Raw genomic sequence first — 24,178 nt, 5'->3', positions numbered from 1 at the left:
CGAGTGGAGTTCTAAGTGAGAGCAAGAAATAGGAACTTGCGTGTAATTCATAACTACAAGTACTTCAGATTAGCTCTAGTAAGGAGACGTTCAGAAAAGGCACATTTGGGAGGGAGTGCTGGAAGAGTTAATCCATCTGCCTGGGAGTTGACTGAGCCCCTGACCAGGAGGACATAGCACTGAAGCAGGCATCTGTCTATGCCAGAAAAGTGAGTAAAGTATTGGAACTACGTTCAGCTGTGTCATTGCCTTCTTCCTGTGCCAACCTACTCAGCACTGCTACATCTCTGTGCCTAACACTACACCATCTACCTCAACATCTACTACTACTGCCCTGGGACTACATCTCTGCCTGTGGAGAGCTATTACATCTTTGCTGCACCACACCATCTGTCCCAAAGAATCTGCACTGCAGCACTGGTCACCTCTGACCATATACCACAGGTGGCGTCATGAACTACCTACATATAAACTTTATTCAGCTTCATTCCACCTATTTTACATGGACACCCAGGGCCACGGACCGGGTCACCGCCACCACGACACTTCCCCTTTAAGACACCGTCCCGGTTCCGAGTAAATCCCCCCCCCACTGCCCTGGAGGTGATCCATGAAGGAGGATGGAGGAATTAAAAAATGCATAAAATTTTATAATATAAGCATTTAATCTTTTGTGCCACAAAGTCACAGCCTGTGTTCTGCAAGATCTTGACTTTTTCTGATCTTATATGAGAAGGATAAAAATTAATTCACCAATGTACATCCCGGCTATGACAATAAGCCCACACATTTGGTGTATGACTCAAAGTCTTCTCTACGTTAATGTCATTGTACATTTTTTGAGATAAGGATGGTCATTAAGGCTGATGGTTCTTGTTGTTAGTGTGTAATGCCAGAATAACTAATGGCTTATTTCCTGAATACGTCTGCCTTCCCCGATAGACGAATGCCCCATGTCTTGTTTAGTCACATCCTTAAGATGATAATAACACTCCAATAATTTGGTTAGTTTGTGATGGTCAGATAATTCACCACTTACAGGAGATGTCTAATGGAGATAAGTGCTCAGCGACTATTAATGGGATTTATGTTAACATATTCTTATCCTGCAATTGAAAACAGCCACAAAATGAATATGAATGGGCAACATGAGAAATAAAGGCTAAATTAAAATTACTTGTTAGAAAGCAATCCACAAAAGCAAGGCTAAAATACATGTACTAGTCTCTGTGAGAAGAACTATAAACTGCTGAAACAGTGTTGTAGAAATTAGGCAGCTATCATATCCTATTTTTTTTACAGTACCTGTAATTTCAGATGAATGTTCAGAATAAGCAGTCCAGTGTGTAAATGAGGAATTATACTACATCTGATCATTGTATGATTTGTATTTTGCATTTTTCACCAGCTTCACCTACTGCATTCTTTGTCTCTACTTTTCAGCTGAGACATTATAAATCATCAGTGAGCAGTGTAAGGCTGTGTTCACACGTAGCATTTTTTTTGCGTTTTCGCGGCGGTTTTAAACGAGCGATTTTGCCACGAAAATGCAAAAGAAAAGCATCCCATGCAAATCTATGGCATTCCGCACATGTATTAATGCGGCGTATTTTTCCGCGGCGGAATTGCATCCCGGAAAAATACGCAGCATGTTCATTCTTTTTGCGGAATCGTGGGAAAATCCGCACACATAGGAATGCATTGTTCTGCTTACTTTCCGCATGTGGCTATGCCCTCCATGTGAAAAGTAAGCAGAACATTTGCGGATGGTACCCACGGTCTGCAGGAGAGGAGATTCTCCTCCAGGCTCTGGGTACCATATCCCTGTTAAAAATAGCAATAAAATAAAAAATTGTGATCTTCTCACCTTCCGACGTCCCTCGCAGTGTCACCAGGCCTCAGCGATGCTCTCGGCAAGTCCCGTTCCCAGGGATCCCTTGCGATAATGACCTTTGATGATGTCGCAGTCTCGCAAGACCGCGACATCATCAAAGGTCATTGTCGCAAGGGATCCCTGGGAGCGGGACTTGCCGAGATCATTACGATGATCGGGAATGCTGCGTGGGATGCCAGAAGGTGAGAAAAACACGATTTTTAATTTTTTTTATTATTTTAAACATTAGCTCTTTTTACTACTGATGCTACATAGGCGGCCTCAATAGTAAAAAGTTGGTCACACTTGTCAAACACTATGTTTGACAAGTGTGACCAACCTGTCAATTAGCTTTCCAAGCGATGCTACAGATCGCTTGGAAAACGCTAGCAGCAAGCTAAAATTACGCATGCAAATTGACAGTTTTTCCACGGGAAATAGGCGGGAATTTAAAATGTGGATTGCTCGCATATTTCTCGCGGAATGGAATTCCGGAATTCCCACAGAAATTTCCACGGGAATTCCACACTGTGCACATAGCCTAACTGTGAATCTAGCACTTAATAAAAATCACGCAAATCAATGTTCGACTAGGGAATCAAGACACCCTAGTCTAAAAGTACAGGCAGATATTACAAATATCACATGGCCTTCATTTATAAATAACTGGCAAGCACATTCTCCATGGCTTTAAAGACAGAGAAGGATAATTTAATATTTCAGAGGGATTATTGTAAGCTGGAAGCCCTGAATGAAAATGGTATTAAACCTAAGCCTAAATCGGTGACGAGGGAGCATCCTTTACATGTCCAAGAAAGACGGGTTAATGATAATCCCAAGTAAGGACTCTTACCTGTAAGAGCAGTGAGGTTATGGCATTATCTGCCACAGCTTGTTGTAATGCTTCATTCACTAAAAGAGCAAGGAGGGCTTGGATGTCTTTCTCAAAAGATATAATATTACATGTTACGGGTACTAGATTCTGTGATGGGAGGTTGATCCAGGGAATTAGTCACATTGCCATATGTGAAGTCGAGATGAAGTTTTGCTCCTAAGGCTAAGGTCACATGATCATATATTCTCTCATCCAAGATAACTGGGCTGATTATGCTAATCACACTCTGATCAAACTTTGATCAAACTCTGATCAGACTTTGATCAGAGTGTGATCATACTGAGATCCAATTTTCACAGATGAGTAGATGGGGAAAAAAAATCTCCATTTTCACATGTAATCTGAGTGTAATCAGACTCATTAACTTGCATGGCTGAGTATGATCTGATAATCGGATCTAACTTCGGCAGGTGCATGACCCCATAGCATTGGTTCGAGTGTCATCAAATGTTTTGTCAAGTCACACTTGGACTGAAAATATGGTGTTCTCTATGAGTCATAATGTGCAGTAATTAGCATTAGGGCTTGGATTTAACTCAATGAACTTTAACCTTAAAAACTATGAAATTATGAATGGAAAGTTGACTTGTAATGAATGTGGTGGGCAGGTATTGATGGATTCCCATTTGCTCACATTGTGAGGATCCTAAAGATTGCATTAATCCAGTAAAGGATAAGTGCATAATTTACAGCCACAGTATGGCCAAAATCTTTGTTACCATAAGGCTTTTGATTGATCGTTAATGGCTGAAATTAAATAGCAAAATTGTCCGAACAATGGGACAATCAATTTGAAAAATTGTGGAAAAATAGAAGTTTTGTAACTAATTCCCCTTGCCTAGCAGTGGTAAGACATCGCCATTATTATTGTTATTCTTTCTCAGGTCCTTAATGAACAGGTGACTACATCTTTCCATCATTGTATTCTTGCAGGAGCTGATGGTACGTGATTGTATTCAAGTTGCCCTTCACTTTTATTCAATTATTGTGAGATTTTATTGTAAGATTTTTCCAATCAGTCATCCCCAGTACAATGTCTCAGGTTTGACAGCCTCTATTTGACTCACTTTTTATCTGTTCTTATAATGAAAGTGCGCTTTTATCCTTCCATTTGTTTTAGGATCAATACAGTGTAAAGGTCCCCACCGCATTATATATATGCCAATCAAACGGACGTCAAAAGCAAAGGAAAGTGAAACACAATCAAGATCTGTCATTTGATGTACACAAGATACCGTCAGTGGTGATTAATGAGGTGCTACACATAATTGTAACTGGAAAATGATTTATACCACCTGTCCAAGCACACACGACGAGAAGCAAAAGCCAAGATGCAGATGTAAAACATCTCTGACTTCTGACCTGAAATGCAAAATTTTGACCAACGTGTTACAAAGACGTATGCCTAATATTCTTCATTGATGATTGGGACACTATCCCAATGCTTTTTAGATCCCAACATAAAATTTGTAACAGGGCTCCCAACCTCCCATGTCCCATTTCTAACACAGGAGTCTTTTTATGTGGGAGACATCCCTTTGGAACTCATCAAGTATCGGGGCCTTGGAGAATGGAGAATTGTGTATGAGAAGATCAGTGATGCAATTGATGATCTAAATGGAAAATTGCATATGTCTCTGATCTAATCTCCCGATACCTTCCCTCACGTAATCTCCGGTCATCCCAAGACCTCCTTCTCTCCTGCACTCTTATTCTCTCCTCACCAAACCGCCTCCAAGACTTCTCCAGAATTGCCCCCATCCTCTGGAATTCTTTGCCCCAACATGTCCGACTATCAACCACATTTGGATCCTTCAGATGGAACCTGAAAACCCACCTCTTCAAGAAAGCCTACAGCCTGCAATGACCCCACTACCTCCTCACCACTACCAGAGATATCACATCAACTAACACCGGAACTGCTGCAACCCACGAACCTACTGTCTCCTTCCCCACCATCCTGTAGCATGTAAGCCCGAAAGGGGGGCTCTCCCCTCTATATCAGTCTATCATTGTAAGTTTGTTTACTGTAAGTGATATCTGTGATTTGTATATAACCCCTTCTCATGTGCAGCACCACAAAATCAATGGTGCTATATAAATAATAATAATAATAATAAAAATTTGCCCCAATATCAAGACCAGTGATTTTCTCTCCTGTCTAGATGAAGGAGTGTGGTTGAGTCAAATGCTCCTGATTCATGAGGAGGCGCATGCCACTTCATGAATCAGCAGCATCTGAGTAGTGTAAGATATATGGAGTAAGTAACGCTACAGATCATCATGAATTCGAACAGCCATGATGTTACACCCCATCATAGGTGTGAAAACACCAAACGTTTTTTAAAAATTTACGCAACTCAGAGTTGCGCCAAAATTTTGCAACTTTTCAAAGCAATGTTCACCAGAATTCTGATGAAATTGCTTTGATGAGTCAAGGCCAATAAATATTTTTTTTTCATGGTAAACTGAATTTCACCATCAGAGGCATCACTTGAAGCTCCTGGACTGTAAAATTTTTAACATGGCTCTCCTCATACTAGATGTCATTTATGATACTGATATCTTCTTTTTAGGAAGAAAGGGTCACTTAGACGCCTCCATATGTTTGTTACAGCTGCACCCATTTTACTGTAACTATGCCCCTGCTTAGTTTTTGAAATGAGGTAGAGAATGAAACTGCAAGTTCACCATTGGTTATATTATATTTATGATAAACAGAACTTTATAACACTTGGTTGGGATATAGTAGCATCAAGCCTTCCCAAAAGTCATATTAGGGCAAATGGACTTTATATATCACAGCAGAGAGCTGTAGCATTTTGTAATTAATATCTACGATCCTAAATATATTGCATGAAACGCAAATGTGGTGAACCATTCTCTGTGTACAGCGATAATGTACTCCAATATCAAATCATACAATATTGTATAACTTCCAATGTGCCTGCTATAATAAATTCTGCATCAGAATATAATATCCCATTATTTTGAAGGAGGAATAAAATTTGTTTTCGAATTATCGAATTACCACTGCATTCTTCTGTTGACCGCATCTGTTTCAGAAGACTAGTCAGAAATAAATAAAAGTCTACCTCACCATAGTAGTAAAGGGAACCTGCCAGCTGAGTCATGCTGCCCAAACCACAGGCAGCAGGAATTAGAACCTGACTACACAATTATAACCAGAAATGTCTTTCAATGAAACACTCCAGCGTTTCAAAGAAAATATGGTTAGAAGATCTAGCCAGGACCAAAGCTAGACACTCAACTATTCCGGCTCTTCTCAGTGCTGCAGCAAAAGATTGATACATCACTAACATAGCCAAATTTTGGGAAGCATTTTAGCAAGTAGAGCTGTAAAGGAGCAAGTTTGTTGAATGCTGTGGAAAACCGGAGACAGAGAAGGGGTCAACAAAGGTTTACTGAACAGAAAGTTAGACAAGAAATACTCCACGCAGGGAGACAGATTTAACTATGTGAACTACGGTTTTAAACACAATCACAATGCACAATAGAAAGATATGCAAAAACGGTGTAACATCACTTGCAGTATTTGCAGGAGAAAAGCTGTAAAATCTCCTGACGTCGTCGCAAATCGTGAACAAAGTTTCTGGCTCTATTACGAAGGAACGAGAAGCACTGTCTTCCATGTGGCAGATGGATCCGGTCCCGGTTGGCTTGAGTATGCCAATCAATTGTGGAAACAGCCCTTTGTGTAGATTCCTCAGTGATGGCTCTGAACGCGAGGCATGTGCTCACTCACAGACGCGGTTGTATGCGGTCCTCTGGGATAGTCTCTAGGAGCACAGCAAGTCAGCTTATCAATCACCACAGGCAGGACTGGGCTGTCCACAGGGACAGAGTCAGATGATAACTCAATAGCATCAAAGTCAATTGTGGGGTCAACACTCTGTGGGAAGGGTGGCGTGTGGGCGCTCAGTCTTCTTTATACTCCCCGCGCCCCCTGCTGTCCAGCATGAAGGTCCTTCCCTCCCAGAAGAACCCTCCCCCGGCAACAGAGGTAACAGCCCCGATAGTTCCGGCCCTAAAGGGCACCGGAAACCACTGCTTCTGCCTCGGCTCATCTTCTTACAGAGCATCCAAGAAAATTGAAGAAAAGTAACACTCACCAGGTATGCAATTCAAGAGTCCTCTGTTTCCAGTACATTGGACAAAGATCTGACTGAGCGGAGGGCAGGAAGTGTTCAGGGGAAGGAAGGAGAATGATGGCCGTTTTGCACAGGATGCATTATTTGGAACAGTAATGCTGTGCTGTTCCATGTAAGTTATGCCTCTATGGTTTCAATAGATTGTGTTACCACCATGCTGTGCATAATAGTCCTGCATGTGCTCTGCTGCCATCTGCTGGTCCTTTTTCTATATAGCCACCTGCAGTTAATTAATTCTTGTACATGCCTTTCACTTATGGTTCAGAGGTCACGCCTTCTTCCTCCAAGCAGTCATTGCTAGTTTCACTTTCTCCTTAGAGAGACAAGCTTGTACCGAACTGTGAAAGGCATCAGTTTTCGACCACTTTGCTGTACCACTAGAGTTGAGCGAAACGGGTCGGTCAAAGTCAAAAATAGCCGACTATCGCTACAGTCAGGTTTCGCCAATCGAAACCCGACCATAGCGTGAGGTCAGCCATGAGGTCGCCGATCAGAGCGCCAAAGTCGCATTTCAAATGATGCTTCCAGTGCCTTTTCTCAGCCAATGATGGAGGACGCATGCTGTGGGCAACGTGATGACATGGGCAGCGGCCACCACCATCTTAGAGAAGGGAATTGAAGTGATTGGCTGGCTTTGTGTGGCATCACAGTGGATAAAAAAGGCTGTGTCCGCCGACCGCAATCTTACTTCTGCCGATCTTAGCATTAGGGAAAGGTTGATGCTGCTGATTCTGAATAAGGGAGAGCGTTAGACAGGGAAGAAGAAAAAAAAACTGCTTCTGCTGATAGCGCTTTTCACTGTACAGTTAGTGTGCAGTGAAAGGGGAGGATTTTTGCTTTTGTGCAGCAGTGCTGGTGGTGATTAGGCTGCCTTTTAAGGCTACCTGCTAGCTGCATTGCTGTGTGCACACTGCTGTTCAAACTGCTTTTTTCAAAGCACTCCAACTTTTATTATTTTGTCCTGGTGAGTTACTGAGCGTTCATTTTTTCACACACCATATAACAGTGTACGCTCCTCACACACTACCGTGTACCGGCGGCTGGTATCACGGACAAATAGAAGCTATCTGGGTGTGACTCTGGAAGAAAAAGCCGAGGAGTTTGTCCATTTTTCCAGACCTACACCTTAGAGTGCTGTCTGCTTTTCAAACAGTATATCTGCTCTTTAATTACGGTCAAAACTAGACAGAGACAGTGTGTGTCAGTCCCTATACAAATAGACGGAGATTGACAATTTTCCATACAGTCACCGTATAGCGGTGTACGCTCCTCACACACTACCATGTACCGGCTGGTATCACGGACAAAGAGAAGCTATCTGTGTGTGACTCTTGAAAAAAAAGCTGAGGAGTTTTTCCATTTTTCCAATTTTAAATATATCGTAGTAGACCTTTCAAGGGATTCCACTTTATAATACACATATACTGAGGATATTATACTGATGTCCATCCTTCTAATTTTCTGCCCAGGTCAGTTTAGCATTTAATGAACCCAGATGACATTCATTAAATCGGTTCCTATGCCTAATGACACATTATTTGTATTTAGATCTCCAGATCTTTTGTGGACATATTGGCCCATATTTTTCTTATGAGTGGTGCTTCATTCAAGTGAGTTATATAGACCTAGCCCAGATTGATCATAAATACATTCTTACACTTATGACTACAACGGCAACTTATATTCGCACATTCTTATCTTATCCTAGATATTCAATGATTCTTTGAACATGAGCAGTCTTGGTAGGTCTGAATTTTTTTCTTTTTCCTTTGCCTCTTTTTTTTTTTTTTTTGTTTAAATCCCTCTCTCCAATACCTTCAATCCGTCCTCCCTAATCACTTGTGCACTGATTTTAGTTTCTTTCTTTGGATTACTATTGATTTTAAAAAAAATGTTCTTGTATTTCTGTGCTACAAGTAGTGTCTGATTTGTTTGCAATGTATATATTTTGTCAAATTTGCAGTGTACAGATGAAGGCTTATTGTCATAGCCAAAACGTCTAATACTTGTGACTGCAAATAAAATCCTTCACATAAAAGTTGAGCAACAAAAATTTTCCATTTTTCCAGACCTACACCTTAGAGTGAGTGCTGTCCGCTTTTCAAACAGTTTTGTATATCTGCTGTTTGATTATGGTCAAAACTGAACAGAGACAGCGTGTGTCAGTCCCTATACAAATAGACGGAGATTGACAATTTCCAAACAGACACCGTATAGCGGTGTACGCTCCTCACACACTACCGTGTACCACCTTGTATCATAGACAAATAGAAGCTGTGTGTGACTCTGGAAAGAGAGGCTGAGGAGTTTTTCCGTTTTTCCAGACCAACACCTTAGTTTGAGTTCTGTCCGCTTTTCAAACAGTTTTGTATATCTGCTGTTTGATAATGGTCAAAACTAGACAGAGACAGCATGTTTCAGTCCCTATACAAATAGACAGAGATTGACAATTTTAAATACAGACACCGTATAGCGGTGTACGCTCCTCACACACTACCGTGTACCAGCTGGTATCACGGACAAATAGAAGCTATCTGTGTGTGACTCTGGAAAAAAAAGCTGAGAAGCTTTTCCGTTTTTCCAGACCTACACCTTAGAATGAGTGCTGTCCGCTTTTCAAACAGTTTCGTATATCTGCTGTTTGATTATGGTCAAAACTAGACAGAGATAGCATGCGTCAGTCCCTATACAAATAGACGGAGATTGACCATTTCCATACAGACACCGTATAGCGGTGTACGCTCCTCACACACTACCATGTACCGCCTTGTATCACGGACAAATAGAAGCTATCTGTGTGTGACTCTGGAAAAAAAGGCCGAGGAGTTTTTCCAGACCTACACCTTAGGGTGAGTGCTGTCTGCTTTTCAAACAGTTTCGTATATCTGCTGTTTGATTACGGTGAAAACTAGACAAAGACAGCGTGTGTCAGTCCCTATGCAAATAGATGGAGATTGACAATTTTCCATACAGACACCGTATAGCGGTGTATGCTCCTCACACACTACCGTGTACCGGCTGGTATCATGGTCAAATAGAAGCTATCTGTGTGTGACTCTGGACAAAAAAGCCGAGGAGTTTTTCCATTTTTCCAGACCTACACCTTAGAGTGAGTGCTGTCTGCTTTTCAAACAGTTTCGTATATCTGCTGTTTGATAACAGTCAAAACTAGACAGAGACAGCGTGTGTCAGTCACTATACAAATAGATGGAGATTGACAATTTTCCATACAGACACTGAATAGCGGTGTGCGCTCCTCACACACTACCGTGTACCGGCTGGTATCACGGACAAATAGAAGCTATCTGTGTGTGACTCTAGAAAAAAAAGCCGAGGAGTTTTTCCGTTTTTCCAGACCTACACCTTAGAGTGAGTGCTGTCCGCTTTTCAAACAGTTTCGTATATCTGCTGTTTTATTATGGTCAAAACTAGACAGAGACAGCGTGTGTCAGTCCCTATACAAATAGACGGAGATTGACAATTTTCCATACAGACACCTATAGAGAGACGCAATCCATGAGGGAGGCAGTATCGGGCTATTCACACCATGCAGGCTCGTGGTCATCGCAAGTGAATATGGAGTGACGGGGTTCCTCCAATTGGGTGAGATCAGATAAATTTAAGCTGTTATGGTACTTAAGTATACGGCATGATTAATGTTCAATAATGGTCATTTGGAATGCTCACTGTATTAGTGAGGTAGCAGGGTTCTGTATTTTGTGACCATATTTAGAGAGATCTCATAGTTCTGCATACCCTATTTTGCTGCTACATTTGGTTTATTCCATCACAGGTCTCTACGTATGGCAAGTGTCTGATGCACAACTATTACATACTGAATGCATTTTTTCTTTGATGTTTATTCTGTGCAACATTAAGCATTTTCCCAGTGAGGGTTTAAAAAGATGCACCTAGCACTTTATTGATACCCAGAAAAAGGTTGTTGAGTATACATATTTTTGGTGGCCACCACTCTGACATGTGGTAATATTCATACCTTGCTCTAATGAAAGTTTTAATGGGCGAGGCATTTATGTGATGTATACCATACTTGATTATATCTATGCCATACCGCTGTGATAAAGGAGGTCTCTTCATTTAATACTGCACAGGTGCTCACCTGTGAGTATTTTTTATCGTTGTCTACGTTGTTGTGGTTGGTTGTTTTTGTCACAAGGGTGATGTTTGTCTTTGGATCTTTTTAATATTCCTATTAAAAGTTACATTTTATCCATTTGCTATATTTGACTTATATTTTTGGATAATAAGTCCTGCTATATACATTGGTGGAAGAGTACGCAGACGTGGGCAGGGGGGCGCAGCTGGTACTGATGGTGGTGGTGCATCGGCTGGTTCTGGCAAAAGCACAATAGCGGCTAAGGAAGGAGGAGTTGAGACTGCGTCATACTCTGGCCCAAGAAGTCCTGTAAGGTTGCCTTTTCTTGGAGTAGGAAAACCGCTTTTATAGCCGGAGCATCAGGAACAGGTAGGTTTTGGCGTACATTGCCGAAACAGCCACCAGCTCTATTGCCTCCTCTTCTGAACGTTAGAAACCTGCAAGCATGGAGTCGTCAGTGCTGGGTTCTGGTCAGGAAAAACACCTTTCCTTGTGTCCTTCACCTCCACCAAAAGTTAAGGATGCGGCAGCCCACACTTTAGATTACTCTATGGAGCTCTTTTCACATACCATGCCTGGGTTATCCAGTCAAATCCAGAATTCCCCAGTCCAAGATGAATCTGACATGGAGTGCCCTGATGCACAGCCACTGTTAGATGATTCTGCTGGTACATCGACCCAGAGCACTACATTGCCCTCGCAGTCTAGTGAGCCAGAATCTGACCCTGATGAAACTCAGATGCCCCTTCCCGCATACTATACCACATTACACGGTGATACAGAGGAAGGTAAAGAGGGAGGTGCAGATGACTTAGAAGAGGAAGTGATGGATGACCCAGTTCTTGACCCGGATTGGCATCCATTGGGGGAGGAGGATGGCACTGGCAATAGTTCAGATAAGGAGAAGGATCCGCAGCAGGCATTGACATCGCAGCAGCGGTTATCTGGCAGGCCCGTAGCTGTCCAAAAACGTGGACCAAAAACTAAAAGAGTTGCAGGACAGCTTGGCCAGACGGTCAACTTAACACAGCGTGCAAGGCCAGAAAATATATACCATAGTAGGAAGAGTGCAGTGTGGCACTTCTTTGTCCAAAATCCTACTGATGAGGCAAAGGTTACCTGTAAGAAGTGCGGAAGGACATTTAGCCGAGGTAAACAACTCAGAAATTTGAATACCAGTTGCATGCTTAGACATTTAATCAACAAGCACTTGCAAGCGTGGACGGACTACAAAACCTCAGGTAGAACATGTGCACCTGCTCTGACTGAAGGTAGCCAGCAACGCTCCATCGCTTACCCCACTGTAAGACCACCGCCACCATTAAGCACACCACCAGCACTAAATGTGGAGGTGTTGTCACAAGGCCAAAGCACTCAGGGAATCACAATGGTTTTGCAACACAACACTGAATCTAGGCCATTACCACCAATACCATCACCAACCCTCTCTCAGTCCGTCCGGTCCACCGCTACTCCCCCAAATGCAGCTCTCCATTCCAGCTCAGCCTACCAGACACTCTGAGTAAGACAAGAAAGTACTCATCCACTCATCCGCATACACTTTGTTTGAATGCCTACATTGCCAAACTAATCTCATTAGAGATGATGCCCTACCGTTTGGTTGAAAGCAAAGCTTTCCACGACCTCATGGCCTACGCTGTCCCACGCTATGACCTACCCAGTCGGCACTTCTTTTCTCGAAAAGCTATCCACCGGCATGTGAAAGACCGCATTGTCCATGTACTAAACAGTCAATGAGTGGAAAGGTGCACCTCACAACAGATGCATGAACCAGTAGGCATGGCCAGGGCCATTACATGTCCATCACTGCACACTAGGTTAATGTGGTGGATGCAGGCTCCACTGGGGACAGCGGCGGTGGAGCAGTGCTGCCTAGCCCACGGTATAGGAAACAGTTGGCTGTAGGCTTTCGATCCTCCTCCTCCTCTATCAGCGAAAGCTCGTCCACAGAGCGCAGTCGCACGAGCACTCCATCCGCAGCTGCCAGTGTTGCACAAGAGGTGTCCCACTATGGAACAGCTAGTGGTAAGCGTCAGCAGGCTGTGTTAAAGATGATGTCTTTGGGCGACAACAGACACACCACGGAGGTACTGGCCGACTACTTGCAGCGACAAATAGAGTCATGGCTGGGCAGTCTACATCTTGAGGCAGGCAAGGTAGTCAGTGATAACAGCCGTAATTTTGTGGCAGCCATAGCCCGTGCAAAACGCACACACATACCTTGCCTGGTTCACACTTTGAACCTGGTGGTGCAGTGCTTCCTTAATAGTTATCCGGAGTTAACATTCCTGCTCCATAAGGTGCGAAGACTGTACTCGCACATCCGTCACTTGGCTGCACACTCCAGTCGTATGCCAAAGCTGCAGCGATTGCTCCACCTCCTCAAGCACCGCCTAATCATAGACATTGCAACAAGGTGGAACTCACCCTGCACTTGGTTGAGAGGCTGTGCGAACAGAGGCAGGCTGTAATGCATTTGTGGGAGGATACATGGGCAGGCAGTTTGAGGAAAGACATGGAATTGTCGGGTGTACAGTGGTCAAAGCTGAAAGACCTCTGTAAAGTCCTTCAGTGTTTTGACGAATGCACATGGCTGGTTAGCGCAGACGACGCCATCATAAGCATGAGCATCCCATTTATGCGTCTGCTCATGCAAAGTTTGACGCACATTAAGGATCAGGCATCTGCAGCGGAGGAGGAGGGAAGCCTTGATGACAGTCAGCCATTGTCTGGTCAGGGAACTGTCCTGGACGAGGTGGAGGAAGAAGAGGAAGAGGAGGAGGAGGTTGAGGGGGATGATTATTTTGGGCAGAAGGATGCTTCTCAGGGGGCAAGAGAAAATGTTGGCGTTCCAAGGTCAGGTACAGTGTTTGTGCGTGACTGTAGGGATGTGGATTTGCCAGAAAGTGCTCCTCCACCCACCACTGGCAGTGCATCATTGACACCTGGAACATTGGCCCACATGTGCGATTATGCCTTACGGATGCTAAAAAGGGACCCCCGCATTGCCAAAATGATGAGGGATGACGACTACTGGCTGGCCAGCATCCTCGATCCACACTACAAAGGCAAATTACACAACATCATGCCACAGGAGAACCTACAGATAATATTGGCTAACAAACAAGCATCTCTGGTAAACAGGTTGTTTGAGGCTTTCCCAGCACACAGCAGTGGTGCTGTTTCTCCCACGAGCCATAGTGGGCACAATGGAAGAGGTGTTTGTGGTGCACACAGTCGAAGTAGCGTTGGAGACAGGGGTTTAATGACCATGTTGTGGAATGATTTCTCAAGTACTACTCACACGAATACTAATACTGCATCGATTAAAAGTGACAGGAGACAGCAGTTGTCAAGTATGGTTACAAACTACTTCTCCCATATCGATGTTCTCCCTCACAAGTCATTCCCCTTTGACTATTGGGCCTCTAAACTGGATGCCTGGCCTGAATTGGCACAATATGCCTTACAGGAGCTCGCTTGCCCTGCTGCTAGTGTGTTATCTGAATGAGTCTTCAGTGCTGCTGGATCAATCCTGACAGAAAAAAGGACCCGTCTGTCGACCCAAAATGTTGATGATCTAACCTTCATTAAAATGAACCATGCATGGGTTGCAAAGGATTTTGTCCCATCTTCCCCTGATGACACATAGGTTCCCAGAAAACTGCCTCGCTTTTGTCCTCCTCTTCCTCGGACTTGCCCAATTCCGCCCTTTGTAGCAGCTGAATGTCCAGCCAACACATCAACATATGCAATTTTTTTTTACCTCCTTAAGTGGGCTGCCCACCCCCCCTCAATGGCTGGGGTCAACACCTGGGGCACCCGGGCATGTGCCGTTGCTCTGAACAGGTGAATGGGCCCACAGATGGCCGACGGCACTGGCACAGAGCCCCTCATAGTACAATACAGTGTCTCTGACGGTGGGGGGCCCACTTGCTGTCAGACACATCAGCGTACTATGAGGGGCCCTGTGCCAGTACCGTCGACCACGAGTGTGCCCCTCCGCTTGGTCATGGCCACAGCACTTGCAAGTTGCTATACTTACCTCTCCCTGCTCCACTGCTGTGTAGTCTGGGCAGTTAAATCCTTCACAGGGACGGCCATTAGAAATTTGTTGTATTGATCGATGATGGTTAAGGTGTAGCTATGCCCTGTCCTGCTGGCCTCTACCTTCCTATGATCAATGGCTACCATTTGTAATGGACGTCAACTTACAAGCGGATGCAGTGGTGCTTTATGATCACCTTTCACAGTTGTTATAGTCACAGACGTGTGACATTCCTGCCAACAATTTTCAATGTCTCCTCTCATGCCAATCCAATATTATCGCCTACGGCCTGTGGCTTCTGTCTTTGGCACTCCAAAATGACCAGACACATCATGATAGGCAGTGAGGACCATGTCTACATCTCTCCCTGTGATCACAGTTTGTTTTAGATGAGTAACGGTGATGTGATCCACATTACTGCGATAAAGCAATCCAACATCTACCGGGAGGTTTTCCCACGATGAGTAATTCCCAAATTTCTGCTAGCACTCAACTTTCTGTCTGTACTTGCATCCATGTAGTTTCCAGTAGCGGAGAGTCTGGACTGGCTTACTGAGATTGAAATATATACAAAGATTTAAAAGTACCACAACACTGTATACTGTTGTACGCTTCGACTACCTTTACCTTTTTCTACTTGTTAAATTCTGGTGTAATACATACTGAGCCTGTGAGTGTCTGTGTCTGACTCTGGAAGTATAGACGGAAATTTACAATTACCCCTAGACTGGATACACCTGGTAAGTGCTGATACATTACCTTTCTTCCAAATTTTGTATTACGGTATCATCCATAGTGAGTTAGCGTGTGTGAGCGTGTGTGGTTTACGCCTTCTATATATATGGTGAACTGGAGATACCAATTTTTACCCTATTTTTACCCTGTACCTTCAGAGTACAGTCAGAGACTGACTACGGGACTATGTATACGGAGATTTCAATTGTACCCTATAGTATATATACTTGCTATCTTGTTATCCAGTACCTTTTTTCCAACTTTTTTTATAGTCAAACCCAGACTGAGTGAGCGTCTGAGGGTGACTCCGGAAATATACCGAGATTTCAAATTTGGCCAACACTGTATACAGCTGTATGCTTGTGTTACATTACCCATTTACAGCTTTTCATATTCTTGTGTAATCCATACTGGGCCTGAGAGCATTTGTGTCTGCCTCCTGAAATGTATACGGAGATTCAGAATGTTTACACTATACTATATATACCTTGTATCTGGTGATACTGTATCCTTTTTCACCTTTTCATATTCTTGTGTAATCTATACTGAGTCTGTGAGCGTCTGTGTATTACTCATGAAATATATACAGAGATTTACTGTTATCCCTAGACTGTATAGAGCTGTACGCTTCTGATACAGTACCATATATCTGCTATTTTGGGTAAATTTTCTAAAACATGAGGAAGCATGGTGGAAGAGGACGCGGATGTGGGCGTGGGGTGCCACTGGTACTGATGGTGGTGGTGGTGCATCTGCTGGTAGTGCCAAAATCACAATAGCAGCTAAGGCAGGAGGTGTTGAGCCTGCGTCATGGTGTAGCTCTGGAAGGCCTGTAAGGCTCCGTTTTCTGGGAGTAGGTAGACTGCTTTTAAAGCCGGAGCATCAGGAACTGTTTTTGGCTTACATTGCTGAAATAGCCTCCAGCTCTATCGCCTCCTCTTCTGAAGTTTAAAAAAATGCAAGCACTGCGTCGTCAGTGCAGGCTTCTGGTCAGGAGCAACCACTTTTCTTGTGTCCTTCACCCACACCAAAAGTGAAGGATGCGGCAGCACACACTTCAGATTACTCCATGGAGCTCTTTTCACATACCATTCCTGGGTTCATTAAAAATGGGGTCCATCATATACTGGAGCATTCCAAATGGGGGACATCAGACACTGGGGCAGCATTTATGGGGCCCTTTATACACTGGAGCATTACAAATGGAGCCCATTATATATTGAGCATTATTAGAGCCCATCATACACTGCAGCATCATCCATGAGGCCCATCATATACTGAAGCATTCCAAATGGGCGACATCAGACACTGGAGCAGCATTTACAGGGCACATGATACACTGGAGCATTAGAAATGGGGTCCATTATACATTGCGCATTATTAGAGCCCATCATACACTGGAGCATCGTCCATGAGGCCCATCATATACTGGAGCATTCCAAATGGGGGACATCAGACACTGGAGCAGCATTTACGGGGCACATGATACACTGGAGCATTAGAAATGGGGTCCATTATATATTGAGCATTATTAGGGCCCATCATACACTGGAGCATCATCCATGAGGCCCATCATATACTGGAGCATTCCAAATGAGGGATATCAGACACTGGAGCAGCATTTACGGGGCACATGATACACTGGAGCATTAAAAATGGGGCCCATTATATATTGAGCATTATTAGGGCCCATCATACACTGGAGCATCATCCATGAGGCCCATCATATACTGGAGCATTCCAAATGGGGGACATCAGACACTGGAGCAGCATTTACGGGGCCCATTATACCCTGGAGAATTAGAAATGGAGCCCATTATATGTGGAGCATTATTTGGGCCCATAACACACTGGAGCATCGTCCATGGGGACCATCATATACTGTAGCATTTTGTGGAGCTCATCATATACTGTATGGAACATTATATGTGGCCAATTATTCTCTAAAGAGAAACATATGGGGCTCATTACTCTGTATGGCGCACAATGTGGTGGCCATAATACTGTATGGAGTAATATACTGTCCTTTTTTTGAGCTATTGTACAATTTAAAATAGATCAGTCATGCCATGTAAGCAGTGAAGTATATGTCATTTTACTATACCTACAGTATATTTCTGTGCCGTATTGGAACATCATGAGTTGTGGTATGTGTTAAAAGGGCGCACTGACACTCTTTGGTCCAGGGCACACAAAAACCTGGAGCCAGCCCTACCCTCCCACAACTTTAGCCTAATAACCCCGTGTTTTCAATGCGTATCTATTATTATGAAGTAAATTAAGGTTGACAAGCTTCAGTAATAAGAATTGATGTTTTTGGCATTGAAATGGGCACTGTAGGTGTGTTTACTGTCTTCCACTCCCTGCCGACTTTGCTTCCCCATTGACTTGCATTGGGTTTCGTGTTTCAGTCGGCCTCCGACTTTTCCCTATAGTCGTCCGATTTCATTCGACCCGACTTTTGAGAAAGTCGGGTTTCATGAAACCCGACTCGACCTGAAAAAAGGAAAAGTCGCTCATCTCTATGTACCACCTTGGTTGTTACACCTGCATTTCTGGAGAAGTACTGTATTACCAATCATATGCTGTATGTCCGGACTTCCAAATAAACAATTCTGGACTTCACTATCCTGGGTGTGCATCATCTCTCCGGATGCCGAACAGCATTGGTCCTGTCGCCTCTGCATTGAGGAAACAGAAGGTAGGAATCTCTCCTGGCTCCAATCAACTACACCTCCATTCACCTCATGTGGGGACAGAACAAATGTGAGCAGCACCTACACTCACTGGCCACTTTATTAGGTACACCATGCTAGTAAGGGGTTGGACCCCCTTTTGCCTTCAGAACTGCCTCAATTCTTCGTGGCAGAGATTCAACAAGGTGCTGGAAGCATTCCTCAGAGATTTTGGACCATATTGACATGATGGCATCACACAGTTGGCGCAGATTTGTCGGCTGCACATCCCTGATGCGAATCTCCCGTTCCACCACATCCCAAAGATGCTCTATTGGATTGAGATCTGGTGACTGAGGAGGCCATTTGAGTACAGTAAACTCATTGTCATGTTCAAGAAACCAATCTGAGATGATTCGAGCTTTAGGACATGGCGCATTATCCTGCTGAAAGTAGCCATCAGATGTTGGGTACATTGTGGTCATAAAGGGATGGACATGGTCAGCAACAATACTCAGGTAGGCTGTGGCGTTGCAACGATGCTCAATTGGTACCAAGGGGCCCAAAGAGTGCCCAGAAAAAATTCCCCACACCATGACACCACCACCACCAGCCTGAACCGTTGATACAAGGCAGGATGGATCCATGCTTTCATGTTGTTTACGCCAAATTCTGACCCTACCATCCGAATGTCGCAGCAGAAATCGAGACTCATCAGACCAGGCAACGTTTTTCCAATCTTCTACTGTCCAATTTCGATGAGCTTGTGCAAATTGTAGCCTCAGTTTCCTGTTCTTAGCTGAGAGGAGTGGTACCCAGTGTGGTCTTCTGCTGCTGTAGCCCATCTGCCTCAAAGTTCGACGCACTGTGCGTTCAGAGATGCTCTTCTGGCCACCTTGGTTGTAACGGGTGGCAATTTGAGTCACTGTTGCCTTTCTATCAGCTCGAACCAGTCTGCCCATTCTCCTCTGACCTCTGGCATCAACATGGCATTTCCGGCCACAGAACTGCCGCTCCCTGGATTTTTTTTCTTTTTCGGACCATTCTCTGTAAACCCTAGAGATGGTTGTGCGTGAAAATCCCAGTAGATCAGCAGTTTCTGAAATTCTCAGACCAGCCCTTCTGGCACCAACAATCATGCCACGTTCAAAGGCACTCAAATCACCTTTCTTTCCCATACTGATGCTCGGTTTGAACTGCAGGAGATTGTCTTGACCATGTCTACATGCCTAAATGCACTGAGTTGCCGCCATGTGATTGGCTGATTAGAAATTAAGTCTTAACACACAGTTGGACAGGTGTACCTAATAAAGTGGCCAGTGAGTGTATATATGTGACATATGGCATATTGGTCTGCATGCAAGGGTTTTAAAGGTATATACACAGCAATGTTAGGACTGGTGCCTAATAAGCTTTCCTGGACGTTTCTAATTTTTGAGCATTTTGTCAGGATTAATGGTATCCTCAATGCTGACAAATACAGGCAGACACTTACCAATCATGTAATCCTGACAGGGAGGCGTCTGACTGCAAATATATTATACAGCAGGACAATGACTCCAAATATACAGCCAATGTCGTATAGAGCTTATATTCATCTCTGGAGCAGCGCCATTTCAGTATTGATGGCAACTGGCCTCCAGGGCTCGCATGACATTCTTATTCCACGTAAGCCCTGCAGTCAATCAGTGTCTTTTTCATTCTCACTTTCTTTGGCCAAAACTGACACCTGGAAGAAGTGACACCCGCTGCTGCTCTCGGACTTCCTTCGAATGTCTGAACAAAGTGAGAGTAAAGCAGCGACTGATTAATAAGCGGTCTCAGACGGCATAACATCACGCGAGCCCTGGGAGACCCGACGTTGAGGTTGCGGCAACAGGACCATCATCTTAGGTGAGTATAAGTTATTTATATTTTATATGAAGGAATATAGCAATTTAGAGGGGGATGGCCAAGTATTGGACCATCCCTATAAGAACCAGTTTTAGTATAATGAAGAACAATGAGTTCTGGAATAGATACTGTAAGTTCCCACATCTTTGATCTCACATCATACAGTCGGCCTCGGATTACATAAACACAGAAGGGTTCCTACAAGTGAAATCCATAGAATATCTGTAGCTAGTGCTCCAAGATGTTTGGAAGAACTTCATTGCCAAGTTTCTTCAAGTATAGTTAGAAGAATTGATGCTGTTTGTAGGCAATCTCCAAATATTGATTGTGATCTAGAATTCTCTTTTGTTCATTCACTTTGCACATTGTTAATTGATAGGATTAAACTGTTGTTAACATTTGGGTTTTTGAAAGGATCCTTACTTGGAAGCATTTTTTCCACACCTGCCTAAAGGTACTGTCACAGTTAGCGATGCACCAGCGATCCCGACAACGATATGGATCGCTGGTGCATCGCTAAGTCGTCGCTAGTGAGCTGCCACACAGGCAGATGTCACCAGCGACATAGCAGCGGTCGGGGGTCGCTACTTACCTGTCAGACGAGACGATCCTGACGTCCTGACGCCCGCATCCATGCGTCGCTAGTCGGCGCCACAGGAAGCTGACAACGAGAAACGGCCCAGGACGTTCTGGCGCGATCAGCGATAACCAGCGGGGGAGCGGTCGGAGGTATGTATCTCACATAGCGATATCGCTGCTGCGTCAAAAAACCAGTGACGTTACTGCGATATTGCTAGCGATATCGCTTAGTGTGACGGGGCCTTAACACTTTTGCTTCATACTGTAGAAAGAGAGAGAGGGATATACTGTACATTAAATCACAGCAAAAGTTGCCTAAAAAGTAAATGTGAGACGTGATTTAAGATGAAGCCACAAAACGTGTAAATTACATCTAATAACATAGAGTGCATTATAACCACAACTAGAGTGAAACGTAACTCAAAAACAGGACATGTAGGATTTCACTGAAACCAAATTAAAAAGGAGAGTGACACTAATGTAGTTATTGGGTTTATTCATTTATGACTCACTGACAGAAATTAATTCAATGAAAAGAATTACTCGGTGACCTAGATCTAGAATCTCATATAAATTAATTACAGCTGTTATGAATTACTTATTACTTAATTGCATGTATTTGATGTTGCACATTTATTAGTGGCATCTATATGTCATTAAATCTCTACAGACACCGATGACGACCTCAGATCCAATGTTTAAGGAACAAGAAAAATTATTTTCATATATATCGAATGCTGCTCATTACTTTGCTGAAAGGAATACAGAGAAAATAGCTAGGGTTTATATATAGTTAAAGAGCAATTCTAATTCTAATTGTTATTAAAATCGAAGATGCACTAGAGTCAGGAGCATGAGAAGCAGAAGAAAAATACTGTAATATTACGCCTGTGTATAAAATTTACAGGCATGGCCGAAAGTGTTGGCATCGTGGAAATAGTTGCAGAAGATGAAGTATTTCTAAAAGAAAATTATTGCAAATACAGGTTTGTTATACACATGTTTATTTCCTTTGTGTGTATTGTAAAGACACAAAAAAACAGAAGAAAACAGGGAAATTGGACACAATTTCGCACAAAACTCAAAAATGGACAGAACAAAATGGTTGGCACCTTTCCAAAATTGTGTGTAAACAACTTCATTTCAAGCATGTGATCCTCGTTCAAACTCACCTGTGGCAAGTAAGAGGCATGTGTAATATGAAAATCACACCTGAAACCAGGGAGAAGTTGACTCAATTTTTATATTGTGTGTCTGTGTGTGCCACACTAAGCATGGTGAACAGAAAGAGGAGAAAAGTACTGTCTCAGGACTTGAGCACCAAAATTGTTGAAAAATTACAACTAACTCAAGGTTACAAGTCCATCTCTAGAGATTTAGATGTTCCTTTGTCCACGGTGTGGCACATAAACAAGAAGTTTGCAACCCATGGCACTGTAGCTTATTTCACTGCACATTGCACATGGATAGCATAGAAACATTTATGAACGGTTGCAACACAGGATAGTGCAAAAGCAGCCCCAATCAAGTTGCAAAGAAATTCAAATTGTGCTGCAGGCTCAGAGTCATTACAAACTATCCATCGATATTTGAATGAAATGACACGCTATGACAGGAGACCTAGGCGAATCCAACTACAGACACAGAGGTATAAAAAAGCAAGACTGCAGTTTACCAAAATGTACGTGAGTAATCCAAAATTTTTCCTTGAAAGCATCTGTCATGGTCACACGTGTCTGGACACAGCGCCTCCAGCAGGGCAGATTTAGATGACACGCGTGACCCTGGATACACTGCCTCCAATTGGGCGAATTTAAATAATAAAACATGCTGCTGGATACGCCGCCTCCAACAGGCGAATTTCGGAAATACACGTATGTCTTGAAACCCCGCCTCCAGTAAAGCAAATTTAAACAATAAAAGGGAAAACCTGGGTAACAATAACAATGGTGGCCCTGCGATAGGGAATGGGGAAGTGGAGACCTTCTGCACTCCCCTGAGTCAGTGTCTCTACACTCCTAACGTTCCCCAGGCTGGTTCCGCATCGGGTTCTGATCAGGAACCTAAAAACCCAGACTTGCCCTGCACCTAAACCCTGACTAATGAAGTGGATGGTGCGGAAACTAATCCCACCACTGCACTAAAACACACATAAGGAAAAGAGACAAAACAGGGAAACACCACTTAGCTTTGCTCTGTTGCTTACGCTCCCAGCAACAGAGCCCAACACCTGCATGCATCTTTTCTTCCGACCGGATCCAACACCATAGTGCAGCCTTGGAGCAAACAGTGTCCACCACCTGCATGCAGAAACAGAGTCCGGCATATGAGTCCAGCTTTCCAGCAAAAGAGTCCAGCATCTTGAGTCCAGCTTTCCAGCAACCGATTCCAGCATCATGAGTGCAGCTCTACACCATAGCTGCCACTCCACCAAGCCATGCAAGAACTCCTTGCTGACACCATAGCTGCAACTCCACCAAGCCATGCCAGCCCTCTTCGCAGACACCATAGCTGCCACTCACTGAGCTGCCCGGGACTCTCCTTCAGCTCCATCCTTCACCCAGGCTTGCTTGTAACTGAGGACTATCACCAACAGTGATTACCACACCTGACACACTTTTATAGAGCAATCACACCTGTCTCATAATTACGTGCACAAAACTAAAGTAACCAAAGTGCAATGACCCTAATGGCCACCGGGGGGAAACTAAGGAAAAGACACCACTGTGTAATAACCCTTAAAGGCAACCGGGGGCAAAATCAACCCAGCACAAACAGCTCACAGAAAAAAATGGTTACTTGTGCATTTTCTCTGTCATATCCAACCTGGATCATGACAGCATCTTGTGGACAGATGAGACGAAGATGGAGCTTTTTACTAAAGATCATCATTTTATGATTTACTGAAAACGGAATGAGGCTTACAAAATAAAGAACACAGTACCTTCAGTAAAATATGGTGGAAGTTCAAAGATGTTTTGAGGTTGCACTGCTGCCTCTGGCATTGGATGCCTTGACTGTATGCAAGGCATCACAAAATATGAAGATTTCAAACTAATTTTGGGTGGCAATGTAGTACAAGGTTTCAGAAAGCCGGGTTTATGTCCTAAGTCACAGATCTTCCAGCAAGACAATGACCCCAAACATACTTCAAGAAGCACCCAGAAATG

Source organism: Dendrobates tinctorius, unplaced genomic scaffold, assembly GCF_039654945.1.
Source record: "Dendrobates tinctorius isolate UK_male_01 unplaced genomic scaffold, ASM3965494v1 ptg000113l, whole genome shotgun sequence".
In the NCBI taxonomy this organism is placed as follows: domain Eukaryota; kingdom Metazoa; phylum Chordata; class Amphibia; order Anura; family Dendrobatidae; genus Dendrobates; species Dendrobates tinctorius.
The sequence above is the reverse complement of the archived record's forward strand: the minus strand, read 5'-3'. Positions refer to the sequence as shown.